Source organism: Ictidomys tridecemlineatus, chromosome 2, assembly GCF_052094955.1.
Source record: "Ictidomys tridecemlineatus isolate mIctTri1 chromosome 2, mIctTri1.hap1, whole genome shotgun sequence".
Taxonomy (NCBI): domain Eukaryota; kingdom Metazoa; phylum Chordata; class Mammalia; order Rodentia; family Sciuridae; genus Ictidomys; species Ictidomys tridecemlineatus.
In genome coordinates, this window is record NC_135478.1 from 108,670,151 (window position 1) to 108,696,654 (window position 26,504).

The 26,504-nt window shown below is 38.1% G+C and overlaps 1 long non-coding RNA gene across 1 annotated transcript; it reads right to left on the reverse strand.

Moving 5' to 3' along the window:
• Positions 1-729: 729 nt before the first annotated feature.
• Positions 730-26,467, reverse strand: LOC144375297 (uncharacterized). The gene is made up of 4 exons (XR_013434950.1): positions 26,228-26,467; positions 20,399-20,478; positions 2,111-3,057; positions 730-1,388 (listed from the first exon to the last, which is right to left on the reverse strand). It is a non-coding gene; the product is annotated as an uncharacterized LOC144375297 (long non-coding RNA).
• Between the last annotated feature and the right edge of the window lie 37 nt (positions 26,468-26,504).

The following is a 26,504-nucleotide window of genomic DNA, read 5'->3' on the forward strand; positions in this document are numbered from 1 at the left end:
ACTCAGGTCAGTTGTGGAGGAGGCTGACCTCCTTAGAGGTGTTTGCTTTTGTGCACTAATGGTTTCCCTGAAGCTGATGAAGAGAGAAGCTTCTGGTTACTTCTCTGGATCTGACCTCTGCATGGCCTGACATGGAGTAGAGCACAGACCCTGGTCTTGCAGAGGTCTTGGAGCAGGAGAGAGAGGAAAGGGAGATTATGGATGAAAGGCAGGCATGATGCGAGGGGATTCTGCAGAAGAATGGAGGGGCCTGAAGACACTGCTGAGAAGGAACTGGAACAGGGATGGCCAGGTTTCCCCCTGCGCTAGACCTCAGAGCAGCCAGGAAGCCATGGACCTGGGAAGGACATTTCCTCCAACTGGAACCCTTCCAAGGACACCATTGGAGGAGTGTCACATGTTCATTCCTGACCGACTGGAGAGTCCCCTGGAACTGGGATGGTTGACAAAGCACTTCTCTACCCTGTAAGTAGAGACAAACGTGTCTGTTTTTCTCTTGGAATGTCACATGCTCTCCTCTCAACTGGTCACTGTCATCCTGCAGAGAGTTTTTGTAGGGGCTGAGGACTTAGGTCACCAGTGCCAGTTTCACTGTTGGACCCAAGACACTTGTGCTCAGGAAGATGAGGGAGTAAACTGTCATTCTTTGCTATGGGACATTCCTGAAAACTGATTTACCAGGTAAACAACTGGGTTCACTAAAGAAATGGATCTGACCTGGGAAAACAGTGAGATTATCAAATAGAGTTTAATATAATCACCACCCACACTCAGCAAAACCCCCATGCCTAGTGTGTATCAACTCTACCCAACACAGTGCTTGCTACATGAATACTCCTCAAAATCTTCCTTGACAGACCTGCCCTAGACCTCTGCAGGGCACATCCTCCAAATCTGGAACTATTCCCTGTTCTTCACCTTAACCATAAATAAGACTCTGCCACAGTGAAATTCTCCTTAATGCTAAGACTCCATTTTGTGTGAATGTGGACTCACCGGGTCTTTGGGAATTGGCAGTTAAAGTCAACAAGAATGACTTGCTCATATTCCAATAGAATCAACTGATCCTGTGGAGATATAGGAGTTTTTGTGAGCAGCATTGCTATACCCCACCTGACAGTAATAGTCAGCCTCGTCTCTAGCCTGGGTCCCACTGATGGTCAGGGTGGCTGTGTTCCCAGAGTTGGAGCCAGAGAATTGGTCAGGGATCCCTGAGGGCCGGTTGCTGTCTCCATAGATGACCAGCAGAGGGGCCTGTGCTGGCTTCTGCTGGTACCAGTGCACAAGATGGCTGCCAATGCTGTTTCCTCCACAGGTGATTGTGGCTGTCTATCCTGGGGTCACTGATACTGATGATGGCTGAGTCAGCACATAAGAGACTATAGAACCTATAAGGAAATAAAAGGAAAGGGGGAACAACTGGTTACAGACTCTTCCTATGGGATGTCTTCCCCCCCCCTCCCAGCCTAGAAGAGCTTCAGGGAGAGCTTCTGTGGGACCAAGGACATTCTCTGGCACCAAAACCACAGTGACATAGGCAGACAGGGAAGTGAGACAAAAACCTGCCACCAGCATGGCACCATAGGGGCCCATGAGCCTCACTGAGGAACAGAGATTTGAACCCATGAACAATCCCAACCCCTTCCCTCCTCAGGCTCAGACAAGCCAGGGAGCACTGTGTGGGAATTTCAGTCCATAGTCATCCTACAGCCTGTTCTTAGCAACCTGCCCACCACAGATAAAGCCCTGATAAGCTCAGGATTAAGGCCAGGTTAATTATAATTGAGCTTTGGGCTGGGTTGTGTTTTGAGGCCTTCAGGCACTACCTGTGCAATGAGCCAGGAGGCTGAGGAGAAAGGCTGTGCAGGTCATGATGTACTATAGCTGCCTCCTGAGTCCCAGGCAGGGCTGTGTTCCCCCAGGTCTCTCTTATTCCCTTGTTGGGGACAGCTGCCTCTTATGCAAATCAGCATTTGTCAAGGCTAAAGATGGTTCTTTATAAACTGAACCAACTCTATGGTTGACAGTAGGAGGTTTTGCCAGCTATGAGGTCATATCCCAGATACAGCTCCTAGGTTGTGTGGGTCATTTAAATTCCCCTAGAGTTTACCTTGTATCTTAAAGGTGCAATGTGGTCCTGTATCTCTCTGTCCCTGGTGTGAAGGCCTCATGAAGATCTTGCATGCTGTGACTCACAACTCTATCATATTCTGGGCAGGATTGACAAATATGTTGCAATACTGACAGAGTATGAATGGCGGCCTGAGGAATTCTGAACCCCTACCAGATAAACAGCGATATTCTACAATGGTCAGATTGGTGAGACACAGATATCCTAGAATATGTACATCAGTATTAGTGACAATACAATAGAAAAATCCAGCATTTCCTTCAGGTTTATGTTGTGGACACTACCCCTCCTGCCAGGGTAGGATCTGGTGTTTTGTAAATGTGTGACAGGTCCAGAGTATAGCTCAATGAGATGAGCTGGGCATGGGAAGGAGGTGTCAGAAAGAACAGTAAGATTTGTTTTTTGCAAACATCTAACAAATATGGAAATTCTAGAAGAGCTAGAGAAATGGAGACCAAAAATGTTGCACTTGTTTCTAAGACAATGTTGTAGTAAAATTTTCACCTTTTCTTTTGAATCTCACGTTGTGGTCACTAACCCTCCTGGATGTTAGAATCCTGAAGTCCAATCCCAGCCCATACCTAGGGGGCTTTGTCAGGTGGTTCTCTGCTGCCCCCTTGTGTCCAATCCACATTGGGTTCTGCATTTTCAGAGCATCCTTGTCCAGAGGCAGATTCTGGGCCTCTTGGGCCCAGAATTCCTTAACTTTTGGCCCAGGGAGGAATTTCAACTTCATCATACAGGCGTGACCACTATCAGGACTAGAAAGGAGCAGCTCAGATTGCACAGCAAAATAAGAGCAAAAGCATTTCAAAAAGGAGGATCTGAACCCACCTGAGTTATCTCTACATATTTCTCTAGGGTGGTGAGTGGTCATGGAATTCATTCCAGGACATGGTGCTGGGTGACACAGAGGAGCAGGTCAGCTGAAGGTGCAGAGTCAACATGAATTAGTAGTGAGAACAACAGACACAAACAGGAGCCCATTCACCACCAATGCTTATTTAGACCCATTGTGGTCTCTACCATGTTCCACACTGGAATTCAGTAGGAATGTGATACATCCTTTGCTCTAGGGGATTCCATCTTCTGTTGGGCCTGTGTTTTGGACACATCTTGTGTGCAGAATGTCCCACCCACCAGAGCCTGTGTTTTATCCCCTCTCTTTTTTGAAAGCCAGACACATTTTTAAAGTTCCAAGCAGCCAAGATTGACCATGTAGTCCAACATACAACCATGGAATGGAACACTAAGTTGACCAGAGTTCCTTGTTAGTGCAAGTCTGAATTTGTGAGGAAGAGAAATATATTGTTCTTTTCATTATTTTGCCTCTTAAATATAGGTGTGATGCCTTGAGTTGCAACAGCCATCCTGGAGTTTGAAGTTAACAACAAAAATGCAAAGGTAGGATGGTAAAAATGGTGGAATAGAAGCTGAAAATGGCCCAGGTCCCACAATGACTTGATGGGTACTGGAATCCAGCAAATATTATGCCTTGGATTTGTTTGTTTTTTCATTTTTTTATAAGGTAAGTATTTGGTTTTTGGAAGATAAAAATTAGCCTCTATGTGCTCATGAGTCTGTTTTCATGCATATGTTCTTATTTTTTAAAAATCTACAACCTACTTGGGAAAATAAGAGCACAAATAAATCAACTAATTAAAATAATATTAGTTAAAGAATCACTAATGGGTAATTATTTGCAGAAAACTAATACAGTGATTAGAGAGAGTAACAGGCAGGCTGGGATATAACCGGCAGCTTGGACTCTCCCTGCAGATGGGTAGTTGGAGCTGCCCTCAGGACTGGTGAGAAATCACAGCATATGTGTGGGGGACAGCAGAGTCCATGAAGTGGAGGAAGAGTCTGGGTGTGTGATAATGTGAGAAGAAAAGTGGCAATGTGAGGGGACCAGGACTGCAACTATTACAGTCCAAGATACTATTGTCTACTAAGGAGGATTTTGATGGCAGGACAAATGCATTCAAAGCTGTTGATGGGGAAATTTCCAGGTAATGAACTCAGTTCAATGACATCGTTGTAGCAAATTAGGAACCTCAAATACAGGGAGAGATGAGACACAGTGGGTTCCCCAGTCATTGCCTGGCTTATTTGGGGCTCAATATACCCAGAGGGTGGTTCCTGGATTCTCTCCTCTACCCTGTACCCACCATGCAGCCAGGCAGTAACTTAGGCTAGAACCTGTGCCTCCTGTCCTGGGACAGTTGTTGAATATCTTTTACTGTCTGGTGAGTGACACAGCAATGTTTTCCTTGATAAGCCACAGATTCCTTGATGGAATATGTATTTCATAGGGGGAAAAAAAAGGAATGGCGCTGAGAAAGGCAGTGTCAATCCCTAAGGACTCTGAGAGAAGGTGAGAAGAACAGAAGCTTCTGTATTTCCAATAAATAACACCCCCCCCCCCAATGTACAAGGGTCATCCCATGCTGGGCAAAGTTGTGGGAAAATCTTGAACCAAAAATTTGGACCCTGAATTACAGGATTTCTTCCTGTGGTTAAACCAGTTGCCTGTAGGGGTCATCACTACCCCCTCACTTAGTCCTGGACAAACTATGGAGGGGTGTTCAAACTCCTTGCACCATTCCCAAAGACCAAATATGGATATTAGAAGGAATTAAAATTGTCATTTTATTTATATTCAACCCAGTCATTTCCTTAAATTATCACTTAGGCCTATGGATTTACATAAAAAATATCATCAATTGACAGCTCAGGGTCTGTTAGCATCAAAGATAAATCTAATTGTCAATGGTAGTTTGTGCCAGAAATGGTATGTAATTTGTGTTTCCCTGTGTGGCCCAGCACTTCCACAAATTAGACATCAGCTAATGTGCAAGTCTGGAAGGTGTATGTAGAAATTTTATTTTTCTTTTTAAAAAATGTCTACAATGGCATATCTTTGTGATCTGAATAATCTGAGGGTAAACTTTAAAAACCATTTTTCCAAGGCAGTATGAAGAATTCAACCTGGATATAATATTATTAAGGGTTTCAGAAGACTCTTTCTTATAGACAACAAATCTCATTATGGCTTTGCAAATCCCATGGTCATACACCTGTGGTTGATTCTGATCCCTTTCAAGGACTTATCTTTGAATAAAAGTTACATTTTCACAATTTGTTAGCATATAAACTACTAACTGTGCACTACACTGCCTTTCAAATCCAGAATTTAGGTCTTCAATGACAAGCATGTGCCTGGTTTGTGCTACACGGGGTCTAATTGTCAGACTTGGGAGGCTCATGAACATATCTCCTTGGTTATGGGAATAAGGTGAATTTTGTTTTGATCACACAATGAGAGCCTTGTGTGTACTGCTTAATGGCATGGGATTTTAAGTGATCTTGTAATAAAATACCAAGAGGTTTCTGGGCACATCAGCCCTTCTCATTCTGAAGACTTCATACTGTTGATGTCATAATTTTTGTCTTAACCCAATGCCAAGATCTGAGAGGAAGGTCAGAAACCAGGTCTCCCTTCTGATACACTCCACAGTGAAATGGAGGGAAGAGAGTGTTGGTATCTAATCAGGCTCTCTGGAGTATTTTTCCATCCTGGATTCTGTGAACTTCTTTCTGCAAGGCACTTTATGGAAGTGACTGGATTTAAGATCCAAATAATTTCTTGGGAAAGCCACATTTCCAATAGTCAGCTGTGCTCTTCTGTATCTTACCCATAGTGAGAAACCAGCTGGGTGAGTGGAGATGAAAGTCATGATCATTGTTCAAAGGATGAGTGAGACTCAGGCCTGGGTGTGGAAGGGCCTGTCTCTTCTGTTAATCTATCTGTGTTATTGTATTGAGAGCCAGTGTGAGTGGCACTCACTGCCATGTGATACAGCACAGAAATAGTCACTCTTGTCCCCAGCCTAGCCTCACCTGATGGTCATATTGACCCTGATTTCTAAATTGGAACCAAGTAATTGGCCAGAGACATTTGTGGGCCATGTGCTATCATCATAGATGAATAATACAGGGGCCAGCCTGGAGTTTGTTTGTAGCAATGTGCCCTTTCATTCCCTAATATACCTTCAGAGCATATGGTTCTAGCAGTCTACCTGGAGCTCACTGACACTATAGGTAGCTGAGTCAACCCTTAGGAGGCTATGAAGCCTTCCAGGAGAAAAATAAAAGAAGCAGGAATAATGATAAAGGAAGCTTCTAAAAATTCTCCTGTCTGCCTAGTCTGTTCTCTCTCTAGGGACTCTTTGGGTCCTCACCTTTCCCATTTCATTTTTAGTTCCAGTGGCCTAGAAGCCTAATAGAAAAATGGTGCCTCTGAACTTGAAGAAGCCTGTACATCTTTTTGACAGTTGCTTCCCTTCAGGCTTAAACAGACAAGTGAGCACACTATGGGTACTTCAACTGAAGTCATTTAGCCCCCTCTCCTGTATCAGAATACTGAGCATCCATAGACAGAGCCTGCAGAGCTCAGAATCAGGGATAGACTGACCCCAGAAACCTGGACTGTGTAGATGGGCAGTATCCCTGGGGCAAAACCTGTGCAGTGAAGGGAAGTCTAGGCCATTGTGGATGCTTCCCTGATATTGCTTCCTGAGGCTCAGACTGCGTGGCTTACTGCTAAGACTGACTTATCCCTTTACTGGGGATCCCTGTGCTTTATGCAAATCAGCTAGAATTCAGATGAGTTCCTGGAAGAGCTCTGTGTTTTCCAGAGCAGGGATCAGCCCTCAGACACAGAGAGGAGAGACCTGGTCTTGAAGATCAATTCACAGCCCAGGAGATAGACTTTCACAAGGTTGTTTCACAGTCTGGGCAACATTTCCTCCACAGACTGTTCTCAAAGATGACTGTCCTCAGTAGAGCTTGGAGGTCATTCATTTCAGCAAATGAGTGGCACATGAAGGTGTGAGGACACCTGTACCACCTAGGGGCTCTGTGTCCAGTGTAGATGGCAACAGATGCTTATAGGTCTATTGACAGAACTAGTGATAAAAATGCTCTCAAATAACTGGTGGTGTGAATATGCATAAATATCAGAAGTAAGGTAGGTACATTCATAAAGAACAATTCCAAATGACTGTCCTGAGGTCTGTTCTACAGAAAAGAATGGGAATGGTTCAGCATCTTTTGATGTAGCAGATAGATGGCCAACTTATTTTCTGTTGGTTCTAAACCCTTAGAATTAATGAGTAAAGTTCAAGGGCAACTACTCTAATACCCATTTTCATCCCCAATTCTGGATATGAAGCAAGTTTTCAAGGACTATGCGCTGCAACAAGTGTCCCCAATTAGTATGCCCAGCATGAAAGAGCATTTTAAATGTCAGGGAGAGAAAAATGCAGCTGCTGCCTGTGTTTAGAATGGGCACTGCTATGCCTGCTTCTTTCAGGTTCTCAATGATGCTGTCTCAGTGCCAGGACAGATCTGTTTTTTGCAACATGAACTACATGACTGGGAAACACTACACCATATTATACCAGGACTGTTATGTTCATGCTATATTATGAGTCTTCCTCTATTTCTACCCCATTCAAATTAGCAAATTAAAAATAACATCTTTGGATGGTGAGTGGCACCACTAGTTCCACTTTAAAGTTCTAATGAAATCATAATTATGGTGGGTTTTAATATGGAGTTAATTCATGGATTACCTACAATAACATTCAAATGGATCCTGGAAGGTAGAAGTAGATTTCTGCATGTCCAAACACAAAGTCATCTAACTGTCATTTTCTGAATGAGCTGTGGAATATGCTAGACAGGAATAACATGTCTAGAAGTGCATAGGAAGGGCCATTGATGGGGAAGCTGAGTTCCTCTCTCTTCCTCTAAGAAAGCAGGATCACAAACAGTGTGCATTAACATGAAAAGCACAAAAGTGCATGTATACATTTTACCTCTGCACTTTATTCACTCTCCATGTGTGCTTGGACGAATGTGACAACAAGAAGGACATCATGGCAATATGCTATTTCATTGTATCTGTATTGCATGAGTATGAATTGGCAAGTATGTTGAATTGTTTAGAGAGACACAAGAATTCCAGGGAGAGATATTATACTAAATTTCATTTCTCCATATTAGCTCAAATATTTTGTTTTTAGTTGTTTGGGGCTTTCCGAGCCAAAAGAATGGACAAATATTTTATAAGATAATGAACAGATTATTTGATTTTTTACTTCCCACCAATGGAAGGAGAATCTGCAAAACCTGTAAGATTTCAGCAAACACCACTATTCAAATTTGGGGATATTGCTCCAATTCTAATATTAAGAGAGGCTAATGAGGAGGGGTGAATTCCAGAGTAGGGTGTCAGATGCCCTTCTGTGTGGGCAATTACATTCAGTAGTCTCTGTAATAGACTTGAAATTGGTATGAGAGCAGAAACCTCATGTTTTGGTCAATCTCCTCTGGGAGAATTCACATGTCAAACACACAGTTATGGAACAAGTTCATGTCATCCAGGAATGATGCATATTTTGGAAAACAGTTCCTGCATCCAGGTCCTGGCAGAAGCGGGGCCAAATAGGACTTCAAAGAATCAGACATCTAAAACTGTAAATTAGCAGACAACATGTCAGACAGATCCAGTGGTGATCACTGGGAGAGGGGGTTTGTGCTTCTAGGTTGGAGAAGGAGCAAAACTGTGGCTCAATGACATACTGGGCAGTTGGATCATTACCCAGGTCTCTCTCTGGGTTCACACTTAAGTCTTGTGTGTGAAAAGTCATTCTATTATCTAATAGCCACTTATAGATTTGAAGTTTTGTATGTTAGAAGTCAATACTGCAACATGTGATGATGTCTTTCTTACAGTTGGTGACTCTCTGTATGAGTCTCAAGTTGCCTCCAGGCAGTACATGGTGATAGAGAAAACATATCCTTGCACAGGTTTCTCCTGCTTGTCTTATTATGCCACTGTCCCTTTGGAACAGTTCCCCACCATTGTCATTTCATTTTAACTTAATTCCCTCCCCAAATTCTCACCTCCAAATATCATAATCATGTTAAGTTCCTATCGTCTTAATATCTGACAATTAGGGTAAAATTTAATGTAAGTTAAAGTGTGGACCTTAAACACCTGGACACCAAAAAAATATGTTCTTTTCACATAAAATAAATGAATTCATTCAATCCCAATAGCCCCAACTCTTCACTCATTCTAACATCACATCAAAAATCCAGTCTTCTTTGAAACTCAGGGCACAGCCTTCAGTCATGAACCTGTACATCAAATCTGTCTGACATGTTGTCTGCTAATTCACAGTTTTAGATGTGTGATACAGTGACTCAGTAGTCCCAGAGCAGACATTCCTAATTCTAAAAGAAGGAATAGACAAGTAGAACACAAAAACTGGACCAACGCACTTCTGAAACCCAAGAGGGAAGACCTTGAAACTTACAACTCCAGGTCTTGCATTCCATGTACATTGGGATGATGTTTGTGCCCCCAGGGCCTCAACCAGCCCAGCCCCCATGACATTGCTGAACTCAGTCAACATAGCTGCTCTCATGGGTTTAAGTTCACTACCTGTAGTATTTCTAGGGGTTATATATTGACAATGGCTCTTCACATCTGGGACATCAAAACAAACGCCACTCCTATAGCTTCAGTAGACATTGTCCCAAGGCAGACTCTGTGATGCCTCTGTCCCTGTAGCTGATTTCTGTTTGAGCTCCCAGGAAGATCAACATATCCCTTGAAATCTTAGTGAATCCTTCCTTGAGCTCAGAGGCAGAACATTGCTTGCCTGCATTATTTGTAAGATATGGCTGTAGACACTGCCAAAGCTTACCTCTGTACTCTCTGGATTGATAGCATGAGCCAAGTCTGAACTGATTTGAGCCCCTGCTGGGGTAGCTAAAGAGTTTATAGTTGTGCAGAGAGCAGAATGCCAAGTCAGTCCTGGACACAAGACCAAGGAGAGAACACTGAGCTGGTTCCCTAGATTCATTCTGTTTCCATAGCCTTCTGAGTCTTCTTTGGAGGGCCTTCTTCCCCACTCTCTTGATGCATGACAGTTGTCTGCCTCTTTTCTCTGACAAAGCCCTTAGCTAGTGATCCTTTATAACATGCATTCTCTATTAAGCATGTATTTTTGTTCCTCAGGGCCCAGCTGTGACTTTTTACATTCTATTTCTTTTTCACTGATCAATTCCATCTTCAAATAATTCCTTTACACTTTTTATATTATTGTAATTGGTTAAAAGTACCCAGGCAACAACCTCAATGGTTTTCTGACTAGAAATTTCATCTACCACTTACTCCTCACTCTTACTTCTGGCTTTGCAACAAGCCCTAAGGCATAGACATAGTTCAGCATGTTTGTTTTCTCCTTCATAATGAAGATGGTATTGGCTCCAGTTTTCCAAGAAGTTGTTGCTCCCTTCTATCTAAGCCCTCACAGAATAATACACTCATCTGCCCACAAATTTATCAGCATTCTGGTCATGACCACAAAGCCAGTCTTGAAGAAGTTATAATCTTTTCCTAGTCATTTTATCTTCTGGCTGTTCACCAGAATCACCCATAACATTCCATTTTCAGCATTTTGAACATTTTCAGGCCTTTTTCTCTACGGTCATCTGGTCTCTGTTTCTAAATTCTAATGTATTGTTTATTGACAAAGGTCTTATTATCTAGTTCCAATTTTCTGCCTTACCCACTTCCTGTTGCTATCACTGATTACAGACCAGTAACTAAGGAGGATAAAGGGTTTATTTAGCTCCATATGTCCAAGAACACGGCATCAGACTGGTGAGAGTCTTTCTGCTGACAAAGACTCTCAGAGTCCTGAGGTGGCTGAGGGCATCTCATGGCAAGACAGAAGTCCTCGCTCAGGTTTCTCTTCCTCTTGCGAAGCTGCAGTCCCAGGAACAATTAACAAATTCAACATCAGTTCAGAAATTAAACATGTATAGCATGAGAAACATGGCGACTATATTAATGCTTGTTTATCCTATGGGGTTTGAAAGGCATGCAAGGGTCACCTGGTGGCTAAAAGGGCAGTTGGAATTATGATACCTATAGTTAGATGAAGTTGGATCCTAGAGAGGATCCAAGCCAGGGCACCTTGGCCTTAGGCAATCATCAGGCCTGAATCACACTCTGCGTGGGAATGGAGAGTTGGTCTTGCAGAGGGTAGATGGGGGATACCACAGGAACCAATACACGGGTTGGCTGTGTTTAGAATCATAACCTTCACAGGAGACTGGGGCTTCAGGTGTTTATCAAGAGCTGGGCACTCCTGGGACTAATCAAGGACATATGGACCTAAAGTTTTCTAGTCTACATTAACTGTAATTTCACAAATCAAGAAGAGATGTCAAATGAAACCTTCTCTCTGTCCATCCACCCAGACCCTTTATCCTCAACACATGCACATAAACCAAAAAAACCAACACCCAAAACAAAACAAAAACCCACAGGGAGAGCCAGTAAATCCATTTGTCACCTCTAAATTCACACCAATCTCCTCTGCAGAGCCAACTGGAGTCCTGGAAAGAAAGGGCAGCCTACGACCTCAGATCTGGGTGAGCTGGGAAGATGAGTTTAGGACTTTAGCTCCTATTCTGGGAGCTATAAGAATGTGACACAGAAAAGAAAGGAGTTTAATGTCTCGCTTCCTCATCTATTGAGTGCACTTCTGCACTGCTGTCCCCCTTCCACCCACGCAAATAATAGCCTGTCTCAGGTGTAGTTGGGACCCTGTTGATGGTCAGGGTGGCTGTATTCCCCAAGCTAGAACCAGAGAATCAGTCAGCGATTCCTGAAGGTCAGTTGCTGTGCTAATAAATCACCAATACAGAGGACTGAAATGGCTCTTCTCTGGTCCCACTGAACATGTGTTTCAGAGCATTTCTCTCCAGAGAAGGTAATTGTGGCCCTCTGACCTGGAACACTGACCTTGAGGGAGACATTGTCAAGACAGCAAAGCTGATGGGTCTTCCCGAGAGGAAAGAAGAAGGAACCTGAGGATCAAGGACCCATTAAGAGGGACCCACCCCAGGAATATGTTGGGTTGACCTCATGATTTATAATGGATCCAGCTCAGGGTCTTGTGGTAGCTGAGCCTGGTATCTAGGCTGGTTGATCACTTGTGTAGAAAGAGATGAGAGTGAGCTGGACATCTGTCCAACCATGGTGAAAATGTTTCAAAGATCTGTCTTCAGTGACCAAAAACACATCAGGGCTCCCCCAGCCTCTCTGATTCCCTCTCAGAACTTCAGCAGTGAGTATTTGGTGGCCATGAAAATTTGCTATTCCTCTTGGGCTCTTCATTGAGGACAAGTAGGGACATTCTTATCAGCTGTTTCATAGAAGAAACTGAGAAAGAGCTGTGGAGCCAAAAATTTCTTTAGATGCTTCTATGCAGAAAATAATTTGAACTCCAAGGCACGAGATTAGAGTGTCCTGCCAGGAATTAATACCATGACTGCTGTCCCAAACCTCCTGGGCTCTGGTGTGTCCTGGGTCCAGATCAGCAGATAAGCTTGCTGACCTTCCAAGAGACTGGCCATAGGCTGGGATGGAACCTGCTGAGGGACCATTGATAACATCCTACTCAGCTGAAGGTGAATCATGGACACGCACCTTCTTACTTTACTTTCCATGTACCCTCAGCTGCACATTTGTCCCATAGTTGTGATTTCATTTTTATGAAGTCCTGCAATAGAAACCTTTTTACTTTTTTAATTTTTAAAATTTGTTTTATTTATGTATAACAATAGAAAACATTTATGCAATTTGATATATCACAAAGGTGGGATATAATTTCTTATTTTTCTGAGTGTACATGTTGCAGATTGGTCATGCAATCATATATATACGTATATATTAATGTATATGTATATATACAGTAATAATGTCTGTTTCATTCTACTATATTTCCTATGCCAACCCTCCCTCACTTCCCCCTACCTAATCTAAGGTAACACTGTTCTTCCCTAGTGCCCCCTTTTTATTGGGAATTAGTCAAAGTGATCAAAGATTTAGGCACTAGAAGAGACACCTTGCATCTCATAGAAGAAAAAAACAGCCCATATTTCACCATGTCAGCCTAGGATCTGACATCCTTAACACGACTCCTAAGGTGCAAGAAGTAAAATCACGAATTAATACATGGAAGGATTCAAATTAGAAAACTTCTTTTCAGCAAAGAAAGAATTAATAACATGATGAAATCCTAAAGACTGAGAGAAAATCTTTACCACATGCACCTCCAAGAAAGCATAAATCTCTAGAATGTATAAAAAACTAAAAAAAAAAAACCCTTAACATTAAAAAAAATCACCCAATCAATAAATGGGCTAAGGAACTGAATAGACACTTCACAGAAGAAGAAACCCAATTGATCAACAAATATATGAAAAAGTTTTCAACATTCATAGCAATTAGAGAAATGCAAATCAAAACTGCCCTAAGATTTCATCTCACTCTTGTAAGAATGGCAATCATCAAGAATACAGGCAACAAGAATTGTTGGCGAGGATGTGGTGAAAAAGGTACACACATACATACACTCAGAGTGTCCTAAGTGAGTTGATGAGTACTCTTTCCAGGGAAAATTCCTTGGAGTCTCCCAAAACCTCGAGATTGCACCTGAGAAGAGGAGCTGCCATCTTCAGAGCTGTGTATTTGGAGGTGGAAAAAAGAGGTAAGTGTGGAGGGCTGGGTGTCTCTGCAAATAATGAAGACAAAGGGAATCAGCCCAAGGACCACCACTGGAGAGCAAGGCATTGTACCCTGCAAATGGATAGGATTCACAGGCAGATTATGTGGTTGAAAAACCCAGGCCTCTGGGTCTCTCTCCTCTCACAATGAGTTTGCTGGTAGAGCACCTGGACATCATATACTCTCTCTAGGGTATGTAGAGCTCTGCAGCAGCTGTCCAGACTGATACCTGGAACCATTTCCTCCACTGCATTTTCTCCTATGCTCAGGCTTCTGCTGTGGTTCTGGGATGATACAGTGTGAGTCTGACCCTCAGAACCTTTAGTCACTACAGCCCGAGGATATTGGATGACCTCTTTTGAATTTCAATCTGAGAACTGCTCCTTGGATACCTGTTGACCTCCAAAGCTGGCCTTCCAATTGGGCTCTCCTGGGAATCTTCAACTTCTGTTTTGACTGCTACTTACAGCAGTTTTCCTGCCACCTGAATGTGTAGGAGCTTCAGAGCAGGAGATTTCCTCTTCCAGATAACTCTTAAGCCCCTGTCACCAGAGAGGATTTGGGTAGGGAGTATAGCCTCCCTCTGTGGCAATCTCACCCACCCTATCCTTCTCAGCACAGTGCAGAGAGGTGATCTCTGCAGTGTTCTCTGAGACAGGCCATGTACGGAACATGTAATTGAGTGTCCAGATATAAAATATAAAATTTATCTCTGGTCCATGTGTTTTGATTGAAGAGTGGAAAATGCAGAATAAATTGCATTTCTATTACAAAGGGTTCTGTTCAGAGAAACCTATCTATTAGGCCTAAAGGATCTTTCCTAACTGTGTATGCAAATGGGAATCAGAACTAATGTTAATTCCTTCTTCCATCACAGAAAGGGCAATGATGCTAACACTGGGTATGTTTGTCCCCACAGCTTATCTGTGTGCTCATTCCACCACCAACATCCCTGTTCTGCTCCTTCTTTTCTTCCTTCTCCTGATCCTCCTCCTCTTGTCCTCATCATCACTTCTATTACACTTATTTTGCTACATCACATACTTACATTGTATTTCACCACAAAATATTCACCACACAAACAATGTATAATTATGAGTACTCTGCATCATAATGTTACATCAAAGACAATTTAAGAATAAATGTTTTCTAAGTAATACTACACAATTAAAAAATATTCTCATAATATTCACATGGCACTTTTTTGCAAAACGAAATTGACACAAAATTTGTGAGTATTATACGATGAAATATTAATTTATGGTGGAGGACTTCTTCAAATCTTTTAGTCTCTCCTAGGAAAGTCTAGGCCCACTAAACAAAATACTTAGTTAGCTGTGTACATTTTTCAGATCTTCTCAGGGGAGCAGGTCTCCCATCACTGTGCCACTTAGACCTGGTATGTGTCTTTTCAATTAAGAAAAGTTTTGTTGTTTCTTCAGCTGTTGTTGTTCTTTGTATCAGTCTCTGTAGGTTTTTCCCCTACAGATTAGTATAAGCTTCCCCACTTTACAACAGTTAAAGTTCAAGAGAAGAGAGAACAATGGTGTCAAGTCTGGAACTTGAATTCAGGAACTGGCTCTTCCAACAGAACATGACCACAGCAGAGAATGTGAGGGCAAGGCTGCAAAGCAGGTCTCATGTGCTGTTTTTGGTTCGCTGCTATTTACCTTATGACTTTATTGTCACCTGGAATGCAGCAGAGCCTTCAGGGGCTCTGATGGTAAGTGGACACACAAGGGCATCCTGTTACAGGTGATGTGGTGTTGCCTGCAAATGTCAAGCTGTACTGATAGCATGGGGGAGAACAAGGGCCTCTAACTATGGGAATGGAGCCATCCCCCATTGTTGCACAGCCTGTGTGATGGAGAAGTGAGTCAAGGTGCTTGGCATGAAGTTGCAGTGGAAGTGTGTCCCTACACAGTAATTGTGGTTGTATTTGCAAACACAAGGGTTATGCTATCATCAGGTAAGTCCCGGATACTGTAGTGAAAGGTGGATCCACACATGTCTCCTCATTCACATTTTCTGACTATGAATTTTTTTCTGTTTAGGTGTGACAGACATGTACTGATGGATAGCAACAAGAGATCTCCTGGTACTTGCTCGTGCCTACATCCACACTGCTGTCAGTAAGCTCCCCAATAAATCATATTCTGTGCAAATCTAGAACTGTCTGCCACTTTTTATCAGTCGTATGTAATGTTGAGCCTTGTTCTCTTATGGCTGGATAGTTGTTGAAAACCACCCACATTCGTTGGTATCCTAAAACAAATTCAGACAATTGCATGTGAAGTTGTGCAGCATCTCTGTATCTATGTGTTTAGTTCTTCCTTGATTTATTGATGATATATGGGATAGAACAGCAAAAGATGACTTGACTAGAGGTTTCCAAGTAGACGGAATTAAAACATATATCTTATTACATCTTGAGTTCATTTGGCTAACACAAATGCTGCAGAATATTAGTCAGAGAGTCATAGTGTGTGTGTGTGTATGTGTGTGTGTGTGTGTGTGTGTGTGTGTGTGCGCGCGTGCGCGCATTTGACATGAAAGTCTTGCTGTTTCCTAGGCGGACCTTGATTTTCTGTGCTTAAGCAATCCTCCAGATTCATCCTGCCAATCACTGGGGGTTTTAGATTTCCCTGAACATGACTGCCTATGTAACACATCTGAAAGGAAGTAACTTTCTTTTTCATTTGAGGATAGAACCCAGGCATGCTTAGTCACTGAGCCACATCCTCAGCCTTTTTATATTTTGTTTTAAATCAGAGTCTTGCTAAGTAACTTAGAGCCTTACAAATTTGCTGAGAATGACTTTGAGCTCCCGATTCTCTTGTCACAGGCTCATGAATCACTAGAATTACAAGTGTGAGCCACCAGATAAAGGAAGTAATTCTGACAGAAATGAACAGACATTTACCATTGTTTTTAATTTAATTAATTAATTTATTTTTAATTCTTCAGTGCAAGATATTGAACCCAGGGCCTCAGTGTGGTAGGCCAACACTACCACTGAGCTATATCCCTAGTCCTACTAGTGATTTTTTAAAAATTTTTATAATGACGTCACTTATTTTCTTGTGTTATTTAAATCTGAAGGAACTTGTTTAGTATTTTTTAAGCAAACTTGTATTGTTGAATTCTTCCAGCTTTTGATTTCTGGGAGTGTCTTAATTTTTTTTCTTTTTTAATGGGTTTTTTAATTAATTAATGTATTTTCATTGGATATATATATGATAGCAGAATGCATTTTCATTCATTGTACACAATTGCAGCACAACTTTTCATTTCAGTGGTCGTACAACCAGGATACTACAGTCAGAGACTCATAGACACTGCAGTTGATGAAATGTCAGAGAAAAAAGTTCAGAATGTACATTACCTCATTTTGTAAAGCAACATTACTGAGTTGTACGTCACATAACAACAATTCAACCATTCCAAGTATATGCTACAACGTACTTGACCATGTTCAGAGTTGTGCAACCACCACCACAATTAATTTTAGAGCATTTTCATCACAGAAAAAGGAAACTCCATGATCATTAGCAGTCTTTCCCAATTTCTCTATCTCTCAACATCTTCATTCACTCTTCCTACTTGTGAAACAAATCATTTATTCACTTCCATTTCTATGTGATTCACTATTCTGAAATTTTAAAATCACTTTTATCTGAAGAGAATATTTAAGATATAATCTTATTTGATTTTAACAAAACATAATACATTAACATTAACTAGAATCATCACACTATGCCTTAGACCATTGGAAATCATTCCTCCTGTATGACAGAAAACCTGTCCCCTTTTACAAGGATTGCACTTTTGTTCTTATTCCTAACCCACCTCACCCTGCTGTGGAATCATTTTACTCTCTACCTCTGTGAGTCCTTCTCTTATATATTCCACATATAATTATATTTATAAGGTGTTTATCTTTCTGTGCCTAGCTTATTTCACCTAGCATAAGCATCATTTTATTTTTTTTCTATAAACATCATACTTACCTAAAGATTACATTCAATTTTATGTTTAACTTATTTAAATTGTCTGGTATCTTCTTGGTTTTGTTCTGACCTATCACATGATTGTGGCATGATCAACCATACTTATCTGAAGGATATTAAATAAAACTAGCTAGAGGTGTTGAATAGTTTTTCATATATTTGTTGATCAATTGTGTTTCTTCTTCTGTGAAGTGTCTGTTCAGTTCCTTAGCCCATTTATTGATTGGATTATTTGTTTTTTTCTTGTTAAGTTTTTTGAGTTACTTATATATCCTTGAGATTAATGCTTTATCGAAGGTGTATGTGGTAAAAAATTTCTCCCAATCTGTAGGCTCTATCTTCACATTGTTGATTGTTTCATTTGCTGAGAAACAGCTTTTGCATTTAAATCCCAATTTATTGATTCTTGACTTTACTTCTTCTGCTTTAAGCGTCTTGTTAAAGAAGTCAATCCTAGGCTGATATCATGAATATTTGGGACTTCTTTTTATTCTATTAAGTGCAGGGTCTCTTTTCTAGTGCCTAAGTCTTTGATCCAGTTTGAGTTAATTTTTGTGCAGGGTGAGCAATAGAAGTTTTATCATTTTGCACCATATGGATTTCATGTTTTTCCAGCAGCATTTGTTGAAGAGACTATCTTTTCTCAGGTGAATGTTTTTGGCACATTTGTCTAGTATGACATGACTGTATTTATGCGGGTTTATCTTTGTGTCTTCTATTCTGTACCATTGGTCTTCAATTCTGTTTTGGTGCCAATAACATGCTGTTTTGTTACTATATCTCTGCAGTATAGTTTAAGGTATGATACTGAGATGTTCCCTACTAAGAATTGCTTTAACTCTTCTGGGTCTTTTATTTTTCCAAATAAACTTTATGGTTGCTTTTCCTATTTCTATGAAGAGTGCTATTTAGGATTTTAATAGGAATTGCATTAAGTCTGTATAAAACTTTTGGTACTATGGCCATTTTGACAATATTAATTCTGCCTATCCAGGCACATGGGAGATCTTTTCATCTTCTCAAGTATTCTTCAATTTCTTTTTTTAGGGTTCTGTAGTTTTCATTGAAGAAATTTTTCACCTCTTTTATTAGATTGATCCCCTCATATTTTACTTTTCTGAGGCTATTGTAAATGAGATAGTTTTGCTAGTTGTTCTTTCAGTGGATTCATCGCTGATGTATAAGAATGCATTTGATTTGTGGATGTTGATTTTATATCTTGCTACTTTGCTGAATTCATGTATTAGTTTTAGAAGTTTTCTGGTGTAATTTTTTGGATCCTCTAAATATAGAATTATGTCATTAGCAAACAGTGATAGTTTTTTTTTTTTTACCTATTTGTATCCGTTTAATTTCTTTCTTTTGTCTAATTGGTCTAGCTAGAATTTCAAGGATGATGTTGAATAGAACTAGTGGAAGAGGATATCCTTATTTGTTCCAGTTTTTAAGAGGAATTCTTTCAAGTTTTCTCTATTTAATGATATTGGACTTGAAAATCAAAACTAAAATAATATTTCATCTCCCTCCTGTCAGAGTGCCAACCATCAAGAATACAGACAACAATAAATGTTGGCAAGGATGTGGGGAAAAAAGTACACTCAATCATTGCTTGTGGGACTAAAAAGTGGTGCAAATACTATGGAAAGTAGTATGGATATTCCTCAGAAAACTTAGAATGGAAACACTTTTTGACCCAGCTATTCTACTACTCCTTTATACTCAAAGGACTTAATATCATTATTCTATAATAATGCTGCCATGTCAATGTTTATAGCAGCTCAATTCACAGTAGCTAAACTATCGAACCAACCTAGGTATCTTTCAATAGACGAATAGATAAAGAAAATGTGGTATATCTTTTCAATGGAATATTACTCAGCTTTAAAGAAGAGTGAAATTATGGTATTTGCCAGTATTAGGATGGAGTTGGAGAATATCATGCTAAGTGAATTAAGCCAATTCCCAAAATCCAAAGGAAAAATGTTTTCTGTAATATGCAGTGCTAATTTGTCAGTCCTACTGACAATCTGTAATTCCTGGTATAGCAGAGATGCTTAAGAAAGACACATGCACACACACACATTCAGTAGAAAATGAGCACCATCTTTACTTTTACTTTTTTTTCTCTTTCTTTTATACAGCATTGTTAATTAAAACAGGGGAAAGAAAAAACATCCTTTTGTCAGCTTAATCCTTACAAGCATAGATAAACATTTTCAGGAAAACTTTGTTTATGGTCACAGTGCTCCATATTTTTTATCAATTAACTTGTGTTTAGTTATTTCCAGGAAAATACACACATATATATATTTTAACTTGGCAGAACATTTTTCCCCTATCTTCTTAAGACAGCCACAAGGACATAGTTCAAAGAGTTCATACTTTCTCACAGAACTCCTTGTTTTGCTAAGCACAGCAAAACTTAACTGTTTGTGTGTGTGAGCTCACAGTTCCCCCTTAAATAACAATGACAGCAATTGTGCCTGTCTTAGGTTGTGAACCATATTGTAACATTTTTACCTGTTATGGAGGACTTTCATTGATGGAAAATGAAAACCTCTGTTTTAGGTTGATATGTGTAGTGATTTATCTTACCCGTCACTGGCAACAATCATCCAAACCGTCAGGGGGCGTATGAAGTCACCACAGGAGGACGAGATGAGAGACAAGTGATCCTACAGCGACCAATGAAACAAACAAGTATAGACATGTCAAGTATCAAAATTACACATATCATTAATTGTTTTAACCAGGAAATATTAGGAAGTTAAGATGTTAACCATGAAAATAATTTTTTTATATTGTCTGGATATTATCAATCATTTTTTTAAAATGACAAATTTTTGTATCAATAGGAACAATGTTATCTGTCAGATTAAAGCAACACATATTTTTTACTTGAATACATTTTTTATGGTGTAACAATAGTAAATAATCTATAGCAGCTCTATTATCCAAAACTGCTTGTTGTAAAACCTGTTGTTCTTTATTTAAAAAGGCTAGAGCGGTACATGTACAATTAATGTTTTTTGTCATTACACATGTCAATTTTATAGCTGTCTTATATGCTCCTACTGCCAATCCTGGGATCCCTACAAGGGGAAAAAGTCAATGCATCAAACTCTGTTTTAGATAATAAGTTTATATCATCCTTATAGTCCAATGTTAGCGTAGTCATTCTTCATAAGCCACAAGAAGGATGTTCAGGAAGTAAATCACCAATGGAAGAAAGGAAAATTGTGAGACGACTAAGACAGCAACGTGTTCCATGAGTCATATTTGCCGGTATGTAGTTGAATGTATAAGTTTCACAGGAAAAAAAAACAGTCTCTTGGAAGTGGCACATGTTCATAACTTGAAAGAACTGTAAAGGAATTATTACATGTAAAGGAAGGTCCCATAGATCTACATTTAGTTGCACAATTGTGAAACTCGGCACAGGTGTCATTATCTGTTACAATAACAGTAGTGGTTATAACTTGAACTGCATTTTGGGGTAGGTGATAAGAAAGGCTGCCCCAAATAGAATAATTAGCATAAATAATAGTTTTATCAAAATTGGAGAAAAAGATTATATATTTTTTTAATTTTTTCTGCTAGATGACAGACAGGTAGTAAACAGGAACCCAATACTGCTCCCAAATGGACATCTTGTTTTAGGCAGATATTATCAGTCCCTGCCAATCTCAGCCATACATTGGTATAATTGAAAGAGGCAACTTCCATAGCTCCGAAAAGGAGAAAAAAGGTTAGGGACAGCATCTATAAGATAAAACAAACCAAAGAGATAAAAGCATTTATGATGTAGTTTTAGAAGAGTCAAACTGTATCAAACGAGAAGGAATCCATCGAGGTCCAGGATCATTTTGCAGAAAAACACAGGCAGCTCCTTTTCCCCACATTAATGCAGGATCAGGACCCATCCATTGTCCTGTTAAAACATCTTTCCACCTTACAAGTGGATGGGCTGTTTGTCCCTTAGCATGCCATAAGCAATCTGCAGCTGTCAGTTTTGTAGGGTCTACAGTTAAAAAATTTAAAATAAATAATACATATGCTAAATGAGAGCTGGGACTGCCACTACTCCCCCCTTTTGTTTTTGACAGATATGTTTTAAGAGTTTGATGAATTTGTTTTACAATATCTTGTTTTTGAGGGTTATAAGGAATATCTGTAATGTGTTTTACATCATAAGTGTGAAGAAATTTTGTAAATGATGTATTAGTATATGTTGTTTTATTATCTGTTTTAATATGTTTAGGAGACCCATAATAGAAAAAGGTTTTGTACAGTGAGCAATTACATCTTTGACTTTTTTTTTTGAATGAGGAGAAGCATAAATGAAATGAGAGTAAGTATCTATAGACACATGAATATATGTTAATTTGTCAAAAATGTTAATGAGAAACATCTATTTGTTATAAATGACCCAGTAAAAGGCCTCTGGAATTATGTCAAAATTAGGAGAGTGTATCTGTGTAGAGTAGAGGGAACAATTGTGAATAATTTGAGAAGTTGTTTTATGAGAATTTTTACAATGATAAGTTAAAGAAGAAGCATTAAGGTGAAATTGAGAATGTAAAGTTTGGGGATCCATAGATAGAAAGGCAGACATTTTGGAGGCTAAATCAGAGGCAGTATTTTTTTACTAAGTGGTTTTGGTAAAAGTGAATGACCTTTGTGTTTAATAGAGAAACCTTTAATTTTTTTACTTAGGGTTGGATAATTATACTAGTAAACACTAAATCTACCTGTGTAGGTTAGGAATATCTGTAGGCCTTAAACTAAAAACTTTTGTCTTTGGCATTTTTTTTTTGTTGTTAGTCTTTTTTTCTAGTTATCAGACATTTTTGTCTGAGAATTTTTTTGTAGTTTTTAGTTTTATTTATCTTAGGCTAATGTAAGGTGTATATTTTAAATTATTATTATTATTATTATTATTATTATTATTATTATTTAAAATGCCCAGGAATGGCTAAGTTTTGGTTTTAACTGTTTTTGTTGAGTGTTCAATATGAAGTAGTTAAATTGACTTTTGTTTTTATCTATTATTAATAGTTAGTTGAGTTTTTATGGGAGTTATTTTTGGGGAAAATTTATAGTAGTTTTTTTTAGTTTTGTTAGTGTTATTTGTGTTAGGATGGGTCCAGGTTTTGTTTGACCATGTGGCTTCCCTCGGAAGCATCAGGAATGGTTTTTTTTGTTTTTGTTTTTTTTTTTTTTTTTTTTTAATAGCAAATGTACTGATTGGCTTTTTGTTTTTTAGTGGTCTCATTAATCTCCCTGATCCAGAGGTCATGTGACCCAGAGTTGTAAAGTTTTTTAAAGAAGTTTTTCTTTTGTTTGTTTGTTTTTTGGATTTAGATTGACCTAGAGGGCAAGAGCCAAATATTGGGTTTTTTGGCCCTTTTGATTTAACTTTAATTTTAAATTTTTATCTTAAACATTTAGTAAATAAATTTTAACAGTCTTATATTAAGAGTACTGGGCTTTAATGTCTATAACTTTATAATTATTTATTTTTTTTATTAATTGGGGTTTGTATTATCCTATCTGTCTTGTAGGTGATGGCTTATTATCTTAAATTAACTCAGTTTGTGTGTTTTTAAAGTAGTACTTTTGTAAAACATTAACAGATAATTTTTAGACCATTTATAAGAAAACTATAAAATAAAATTAATGAGTGAAAACATATTTAATTTGTGTAATAGTTATCTTGAATTTTGGCTCAGTTACATATTATATGTTTTGTTTGAGATTTTAGTAATTTTGATAGAAAAAAAACCAACTTTTGAACATAACTTTAAATGAACTAAAATTTGGCCTATTGTTTTTGTAATTATTTTTATATGTAGTAATATGGGACAGAGAGCCTTATCTCAGGTAAGGCAGGGCCTTTTATAAATCTTAAGTGTTTTAGTTTTTAAGTTGATTTTTGTCTTTTAAATATTATTTTATAAAGTTTACATAAATTGAGGTTACATGAACATTAGTTAACACCATATGATATCACATTTAAAACATGAATTAAAGAAAGGTTGAAAATTTTTAACCATTGGTGGAAAGGTAGTAAAATATTTTGTGTTTATCAATATTAACCTTTATATAGATTAGGCTCTCATTAACTTAAAAAATATTTAAATTACTTTAATGTAAAAAGTAATATAAAACTTTATATATTTTATTGATAACAGGTAAATAAATTTCCAATATGTTTTTAAGCTTAAAATTACCATACAATCTTAGAACATTAGTTTGATATAATGATTTTTTAAAGTTTTTACCTTACAGAATTGTATATATGGAAAATATGAGTACATTAATAGTATCACAATTACATTGATGTTTTTATATTGACCAAGTTTAGCTTTTAAAGAAATGACAGTACAATGTTTTAAAATAACAGTTTTTATTTAACTAGTTGTTTAATTTTTATGGTTACTTGTTTTAGAAAATATAAAACAATAAACACAATGTTATGGGTAAACATGTTTTAAGAAGTTTTTTGGTTTTTAAACACATGACTGATTGTAAAAACAAACTGATACAGACGTTAGTAAGTTAATCAGATATTTAACAAAAGTATTTCTGAATGAGTAATTTATATCAAATTTGTTTTATTTATTTTATCAAAATATTAGACAAGTATATTGAACAGTGTTAGTTATTTTTTTTGAAGGAAAAGCTTTAGAACTAGGTATATTAGACATTTTATAGACATTAATATTTTATTAGATTTTTTGAGCACCTAGAAAAACTTGCAAATTTAAATTTAAAGATATTTATTTTTATTTGTTTATTAAATTTAAATTGAACCATTTTAATCACATGAATTAAAGATTTTTGGATTCATTTTTAAAATTTTTGTGTTTTTATATATGTTAATTTGTATATCATATATATGATATATGAACATATGTACATATAGACATATAACACATAACACAAGTGTGTTCACATAACATAATAGTAAAGTCCTTGTAGTTTTTTTGTAGGTGAAATTTTTATTGTAATGTTTTTTTAAAAAAAACTTTATAGTTGATTAAAAATAGAATTGATCAGAAAAACATTAACCTAAGTTTATAGGATCAAAATCATGAGTTAAAAAAAAATACAGATCTTAAGAAAAAGCAAGAGTCCTAGAGAAAAGTGACTGGCCAGTAATTAGTAAATACCATACAATTTACTTTTTTTTTTTAGGCCTTAGATGAGTCTCCTACTGAGCTTGTAGGCTTTTTTTATTTGTATTTTAATGTAAGTTTTGAGTAGACACCTCATGTATAAGGCATTTTAACCATAAGTCATAATTTTTAGGTTTGGATGCTGAAAATATGATACAAGTTTAAGACACAATTTACAAAATTTTATATCTTTATATCTTGTTTTGTTAACAGATACCATACTATGATTTACTATCCTTGTCCAAATTAATGTACTGGTATACACAGTGAAATTTTTTGAGGTTACCCAATTTAAAAATTGGTGAAAAAAAACTGAATGTCTGGGAGTTACTTGTCTACTTGGAAGTAGAGTTTTTTAGTTTTTTATCCTATTATTTAAGTTTTTTGGCATGAATTATCTTAAATCATAAACTAAGCAATTACTTAAACCCAACTTTTAACTGCAAGATTGTGTAATGTTTTAAAAACCCATTTAGATAAGTAGAAAGACGTAGCATAACCCTTACAGTGCAGGGAAGGAAGGCGGGAGTTTCCCGAAGCAAAATAGGGCTTTGGTAGCTGCTGGGAGTCCCTCAGTCCCTCACTTTACTTACAGGATTAGTTCCTCTTTTGTAAGTGGTGGATTTTTGTTTTTAATTTAGAAGTATCATAAATGGGGGCCTCATCATCTGAGGAATCACTTTTACTCACTGAAATTATTGATTTCCTTTCCTGAACCTTCATCCAAGTTTTCCATGTTTGTTGTAAAAATTTACACACTTTTACATCTGGAGATAAAAGTGTACTTTTTTTTATCAACTTTCACAAAGAAAAAGTAGCTACAGGTAAACTGTCAGGACTATTTTTTTTAAATATTTTTGTAAATTTTTTTATATGTTTTTAATTAGGAACCATTAAATTTCCTGAGTACAAAAAACAAGGAAATGGGGCTGGGGATGTAGCTCAAGCGGTAGTGCGCTCGCCTGGCATGTGTGCGGCCCGGGTTCAGTACTCAGCACCACATACAAACAAAGATGTTGTGTCAGCCGAAAACTAAAAAAATAAATATTAAATTCTCTCTCTCTCTCTCTCTTTAAAAATTTTTTTAAAAAAACAAGGAAATATAGTTTTAATAGCAAGCATAAAAGCAGAAGCTGTTTTTTTATTAATTACAATTTTTGTTCCTTCAGTAAAAGCCATAATTTTCTGTAGTATTTTACTTTTTGAGATTTTTGATCCCATGGTACCTCTCCCCTTCACTTACCTTTGCCAGTAAGGGACTCTCTGCTGCCCACCCAGGGATGCCATCTGTCAGACCCGCTGACAATCTGTAATTCCAGGTACAGCAGAGATGCTTAAGAAAGATACACGCACACACATGCATTCAATAGAAAATGAGCACCATCTTTACTTTTTTCTCTCCTTCTTTTATACAGCATTGTTAATTAAAACAAGGGAAAAGAAAAAACATCCTTTTGTCAGCTTAATTCTTACAAGCATGGATAAACATTCTCAGGAAACCTTTGTTTATGGTCACAGTG